Source organism: Dipteris shenzhenensis, chromosome 22 (genome assembly GCF_047967505.1).
Source record: "Dipteris shenzhenensis isolate YYH24624 ecotype China chromosome 22, Dip_SZ_1.0, whole genome shotgun sequence".
Classification (NCBI taxonomy): Eukaryota; Viridiplantae; Streptophyta; class Polypodiopsida; order Gleicheniales; family Dipteridaceae; genus Dipteris; species Dipteris shenzhenensis.
Genome location: NC_141617.1, coordinates 45,047,726 through 45,054,217, shown reverse-complemented (window position 1 = coordinate 45,054,217; position 6,492 = coordinate 45,047,726). Strand labels below are relative to the sequence as shown.

Sequence of the window (6,492 nt, the reverse complement as noted above, 5' to 3'; positions counted from 1 at the left end):
TTGTAGAATTTATGTATGATTGTACGTACTAAGATGCGAGAAAGGAAGTAAGATGTTGGTACATACGTGTTTGTCTGTATTAAAAAGTGAGATACTAATAAAGATTTCAGATACATTCAAGAGGAGGCACCTAAAGATCGTAGGCCTATAAGGAGAAAAATATCACTTGCTTGCCAATAAAACCTTGCACCTCCATGAGTTTTCCTTTCTAGAGTCCTACAAACCCAAATGGCAAAGACCGACGCAGCGATCCTCGAGGCATGGTGGGAGGGATTCCGTAGTGTCTCAAACCCCCTCACTAGTAAGGCTAGTTTTTTAGCACTCAGGTGCCTCTCAGGATCCACTTTTTGCAGTAGCCCCTTGGCTCCTACCGAAGTGGGGCCTTGACTTTCTTCAGCCCTGTGAGGGATCTAGCATATGAGCATCTATCCCATCACACTATACTCACAAGTAGATAACAATAAATCTACAAGCTGATATGAAATGCTCTTATAAACACCTGAATTTTAAATCTTTTAAGCAATAGAGCTAAGAAAACTCAAAACAGAAGGCCACAGATGGCCTAGCAATAGGCGAAAATGAATATATTGCTTACTATTTCAATTTCCTCAGGAAGCATATTCCACAGAAAAAATAGGGGCTTCTTTCCTAGACATATTGCAAACGCTTGCATAGCAGAAAAACATCTAACACTGTTGCTTTACATCCTGAAGAGCAAAACTACATCAACAGAAAGCCCCTGGGAGCAGGATAAACCCAACCAAACGATATTCCCAAACTCAGCAGCATATTGATTCGGTCCAAATGGTTTCAAACTATAAAACTTGCATTTCATGCCATGGTAACCCTACCTCAACAGAAATGCAGCCACATACAAGTTATCAACTTAACATTCGTAGCTCACATGAGCTTAAAAAATGTGACATCCTTACAACAAGAAGATAAGAGCACCTATGCTTTTGGGCTGAACGCCAACAATTTTACAAAGCTCTTGCCTCAAGAGGAACTAAAACATTAAAGAAACTATAATACTGCACAAGAAACAAACTCAAATTTCTGAACCACTCCAAAAAATAGCAGGCCAGAGCTAAGACCAGAATATGAAAGACTACAGTGTGAGCAAAGTTACTGCTCATTGAAGTAAAAAACTTCCGAAGAACCACCAATTTGTTCGTCTCCAACTACTGCTGCCTTCTAGAGAATGTTTCCTTTGTAAACAAGATAACAATTATTAACTGTTAGGGGGATTACCTGTAGATGTCTCTGGTACCTGCGACTGTTGCCACACCTGCTGCACTGGCTGCTGGGAAACATAGGGCATACCAGGCCGTTGTTGAGACAGATACATGGCTGGATCCACTTGCATGGCTGGTCTGCCGACAATTATTCCAGGTGAACCGATCATACTCTGCGGTGGCTGAGGTACTGCGGTTGACGGAACAGAAGGTTGAGGGGGAGGCATGTAATACATTCCTCCATACTGTATTGCTTCTGCAGGAGCGCCAACAGGAAGGCCAGTACGAGCCACTCCAAGGCCTTCGTCTTTGAGTTCATCTCTAGGCACAATATCAACCAGGAAGTCAAATATATCCGTTCGTGTAATCGCTGCAGCAATATCATTCTTTTGCAGAGTCCTTCGCTTGTTCTCCTCGGTGTGAATCCATGACCTCAATGTTAGTTCTAAAATGAACATTTCGCACGCTTTTGCAAAAAGCACAGGTGCTTCAGCTGAAATCATCCGTACATCTTCATCTGCCTTCATAATTTTCTTGATTCTTGCCAGTGGGAGCTGGTGATTTTTGAAATCGTTCACCTGCTCTATCTCTTGCATCTGAGTGTTCCAGAAATGCTGCAGTTGCTGTTGATGAACATGTTGATACCCCATTGACTGTGGCATAGGAACTTGTGCTGTAGCATAAACCCCCGATGGCTGCCCCGCCATGCCTCCGGAAACTGCTCCTGGAGGCTGCCCTACTGCTGGTGCTTGAAACGCTGATTGCATCTGCCCAGGTGCAACCGCATACTGCACTTGAGGCTGACCACTAGCCGAAACCATAGGCGGCTGCGAAACTTGTTGTTCCATAACTCAACGATGGAACAAGTATTCCTTCCGAGTAAATTAAATATTTTTTTCTGTCAAAGAACGCTAAAAGGATCGGATAGCATCTCCCCTAAGTGGATAAAATTTGCAGCTGGAAACCGAAGCGTCCACCGGAATATGCTCGTGCAATCGAGGACTCGTCCCTGCTCATCGTTCTTTGAAGGGAGGTTTAGTCAGAGTGGCGGCGGAGGCACTCGTCCAAAACAACAGAAGCATTCACAAACATCGGCAGATTTGCGACATACGAACTAATATCATGTGAAGACCTTCACTAAGTGGAGCAACGAACCAATTCCATAGACGATTCGAGCAACAGAAAACAATGCATGGAGGCGAGGTCTTACCGGCAATCACAAACCCTAAGAGGTTGAAGGTGGGCATGGCGGGAGCAAAATGTTGTTTGAAGAGCGCACACACCCACACTTGTCGCAACATGATTTGCCTTTTTTTTCCTCCCTTTTAAACAAAATTGTATTATATTGAGCCACGATTGGAAGTACAACAAGTGAAACAAGCGAATGAATCTACTCGAGGGACGAGTTGATTTGAAGAGAGAGAGAGAAAGAGGGGGGCGGCGGGGAAAGAGGGGCGAGTTGATTTGGGAAGGGGGAAGGAAAGAGAGAGAGAGAGAGAGAGAGAGATCACTCAGAATAGAAAGGAGTTGGGCAAAACGTGGCCTAAAATAACTGGAGGGACACTTTTTTTCTAAAGTATAAGGAGAGCACTGCCTGCATCGCAATGCTACTACCTCGCAGTGCTAACAAGATGAATAGGATTCATTTGGCGTGCCTTGAATTTTGAAGGAATTTATTTTAATTTATTTTCTGGTATGTTGCTTGTAACATATAAAATAGAGTGGAGAGATGTTTGTTCCACTTTTCATGCTTTGTGATTATGTTGTTTGTCCAAATGTGATCAATTGTAGATTTATATAGTGTGGTTGGTTCTTTTATGATTTGTTTTATTTATTTTTTATGGCATGTATTCTTGTAGCGCACCTTTTTTTTTCGATGTGTCGTTGTATTCAATGTTGAAGTCGCCCATTACGTATGTGCCAGCTTGTTCTATAACTATTCAAAGTATTTCGTCTAGTGAACTTGTGAATGTTTTTGTGTTTGTTTTTGTGGTTTACAACTATTTATTACTGCAATAGCATGGTTGTTCCTTGATTTGAACATAGTTAGTAGGCATTGGCAACCCTCACTATAGATCTCCTTAGTGTTTGTTATAGTGATACTATGTTTGAAGTATGCCGCGATTCCCACCCTTGTTGAGCACGTTACAGAACAAAATGTTGGGAGGCTTAATTCTTGTAAATCATGAATGTGTGCTTCTTGGAGACAAATAATTGTTGCATTCCGTAAACTTGTCGATGTATGGTCAATGTTTTTAGGTCGTAGGTTTTGAATTGTGTGTGCTCTAATTTCCATTTGACTACATTTTTAGCCGCTCTATTTCTTGCAACATAATTTGATCTACTTTGATGTGCTTTTGCTCTATTTGTGAGACGAGGTAAAGGTTTGCTAGGTTACATATGTGTGATAGGGCCGTGTAAACCAATCCATGGTCTTTTATTCTTGTTGGATCAAAAGCAAGTGATTCCATGGTTAGGCCTTAAGCACGATGTATAGTTCGTGCCGTTGTCAGTTGTATGGGCAATTGTTTCCATCATATAGTGTTGAGGTGATTCTTCCAATTAGGAATTCCCTAGTAATTTGCAGTATTGGTGTCCAATGTTCTTGTGTTTCTCTTGTATATAGGAATTCTATCCATACAACATATGGTTCACTATGCATGTTTGAATCTCCAAAGATCCCATCTGCTCCATTTACAATACCATCCGATATGTCCAAGTTCCCAGTGCAACTTTCAACTCACACACCTGGTTTTAACCTTAGTTCGCCATGTAAGCCTGTTGCGTTTTTAGGGTCTATGGGGATTGATATAGTCTTGTTGCAAGTTCTGTGCCTTATGTCAATGGCCTTGAGAATGTGCGGTGTTGTTTCGAGTGTGCGGAAAGCATAATTGTTGCTGATGTCCTTCAATGCGTTTGTGTAGAAGAGGTGTGGTATTGTGTGTTTATTGGTTGGTTGTCTAAAATAAAAACTATTTAGCATGTGAATGTCTTCGTTTGTCTGCGTGCCAATCCTAATCTTGTTTAGCATTTCGAGGAACTCTTTATTTTCTTGCTGCATCGGTTGTTGAAGCTCATAGTATTTAACATACTCCTTCCAAAAGGATGACATCATTGTGGATGTTGTTTGTTGAAGAAATATCCATGAGACTTTTGTGGGGCTTACTTGGCATAGGACACCGCATAAAAGGACATCTAATCCTTGAAATGGCTAGAGGTGGTTGTCTTTCATTTCATGCACATGCATGTCTGCTAAAATGAATGTGTTAGTCTGATGAGCGAAACCTCATCCAGGACTATGAGTTCGATGTCTTTGTACGACATTAACAATTGTTGCAGCTTCTCCATAGAAAGGCTTGTGTAAGTAGATGTCATTAGTGGGAGATGCAGTGTAGCATGTATTGTTGTACCTCCTATTTGATATGCACCCTTTCTAGGGTACATTAAGAGTAGAACTCTTGGTGTGTATGTTTTTTGTTTGACCATGGAAGTACCAGCATAGTAGTGATTGAACAATGAGCATGAGTGAGTCTTGCCTATGCCAACGTCTCCGGATAAGAATAAAGTATGTGTTTCTTTTGTGAGAATGGAAGGTATAATAAGCATAATTCCCTGTAGTGGTTCTCTGGGTCTTTGTTTCATATATTTTTCATTCACTGTGTAGTTACTTGCGAATGCAGCGAGGCAAATACTTCTTAGCTCTGCTCTGCGTTTCGTGTACTTACATATGATCTCCATATGATGTCATTGAAGAAAATGTTCTTGTCAGTTGGCTCCATTTTCTCCAACTGATTGCGTCTTTTGAGTAGGAAAGTGCATTCCAAAGCTGTGCTTGTGTTGATGTAGACAAATTCTCGGTTTGTGTTGTTTAGTGGTAGCGATAGTGTAAGGTACACTGCTTTTTGTGAGCTAATATGTTGTGTGTACAGGATTGTGTTTCCAAGTTTTCTTATACGTTCTTCTGTAGGTGCCCTTGTTTCCAAGCTTTGTTTCATTTGCTAATTGCACATCATTGTTTGTTTCTTTGTCCATTTTAGTGATATATGATGTGCAAGCTCCATGGTGATTCAAAATGAATTGTATATCAGTATTTGCCCCCCATAATTTCAATATGCTTGCATTGAAGTTGTTGGTGTACATGTCTTTTGGAGTTCAACGAAGGAAAATTGTTGGCTGTGACAGATTACTACGAATGGCCAAGACATATTCTTCTTCTATGATCAACAATCTGTGGAAGAGCTCATCTATTGTGAGCTATGATGTTAATGCGTCTGAAAGAAACATGCAGATATCTTTATATCTTTCTTTACAATTGTTCGAATCAGTTGGGCATGGTGGAGGCGTCAATATGATAGTAATTCTCATGGGTGGCCTTGGGAAACTAAATTTGCATGCTTTGCTTCTCTTCGTGCATTTTTTCAATGCTTGTGATTCTACAGGTGATGCAGCCCTTGTTCTAGTATTGTATTATCACTTGTGATGTATTGGTTGATAAATGCTACGAGTTCATCGTCCATTGATTGACCGTAAATAGTTGCTCCTTCTCATGGTCATGTTGTCTTCCTCTATTTTGGAATTTTGTGACTAAGAAGAAGTTCAGTAGTCGCTCAAGTATTGTGTGATCATGTTTCAATAATGTTTTCATGGCTTGGAATCAATGCACATAGTATTGAGCTGTTGTTAGTAGGTCTAAGTGAATCAGGCCACGTGCATTCTTACTCGCTAAATGTTGTGCATCCAATGGTATGGCAAAAATTCTCTAGGGCTAGCCCCATTGAGATGTCGATCCCAACCCGACATCTCAAGTACCATGCCATCTGATCCCTTGGAAGCCCAAGGTCTCTTCCCAAGTGTGGGAGCTCTCTAAATGCCAATTGATCTCCATGTGCCAAACGCCAAGTAGTACCATTCCAAGGGAAGGAGCCCAGCATCCAAGACAAACCCAACAATTATAAAATATGAGGAAACAACGCTTTGCTTAACAACATGCAGCATGAAGGTCCTCAAATGTGACAGACATCTAAGAATTTCGATTTGTAGGACTCTCTGGAATTGGAGGGTCATTATAGATTGTCATCCATGCGAACATATTACTCATATTCTTTCGTTGACACAAAATTTTATGGACTGGAAAGTAGTAAGCCAATGCTTGTCAACTATCAACTACAAAGCACAAAAACATCCAATTTTTTTATCATAATAGTCAACTCATCCTCTGCATAAGCCTCGCATGCCACAGGCTCGAAGGCTCTCTTCA

At 41.0% G+C, this 6,492-nt stretch overlaps 1 pseudogene across 2 annotated transcripts; it reads right to left on the bottom strand.

Annotated features, from left to right (window-relative positions):
- Positions 1 to 942: 942 nt before the first annotated feature.
- LOC147888160 (nuclear transcription factor Y subunit C-3 pseudogene) lies at positions 943 to 2,655 on the bottom strand (annotated as a pseudogene). 2 transcript variants are annotated; one of them, XR_015543090.1, is made up of 2 exons: positions 2,446 to 2,655; positions 943 to 2,256 (listed from the first exon to the last, which is right to left on the bottom strand). The product of XR_015543090.1 is annotated as a nuclear transcription factor Y subunit C-3 pseudogene, transcript variant X1 (transcript). The 2 variants fall into 2 exon arrangements; XR_015543091.1 differs by having other exon boundaries at positions 943 to 2,244.
- Between the last annotated feature and the right edge of the window lie 3,837 nt (positions 2,656 to 6,492).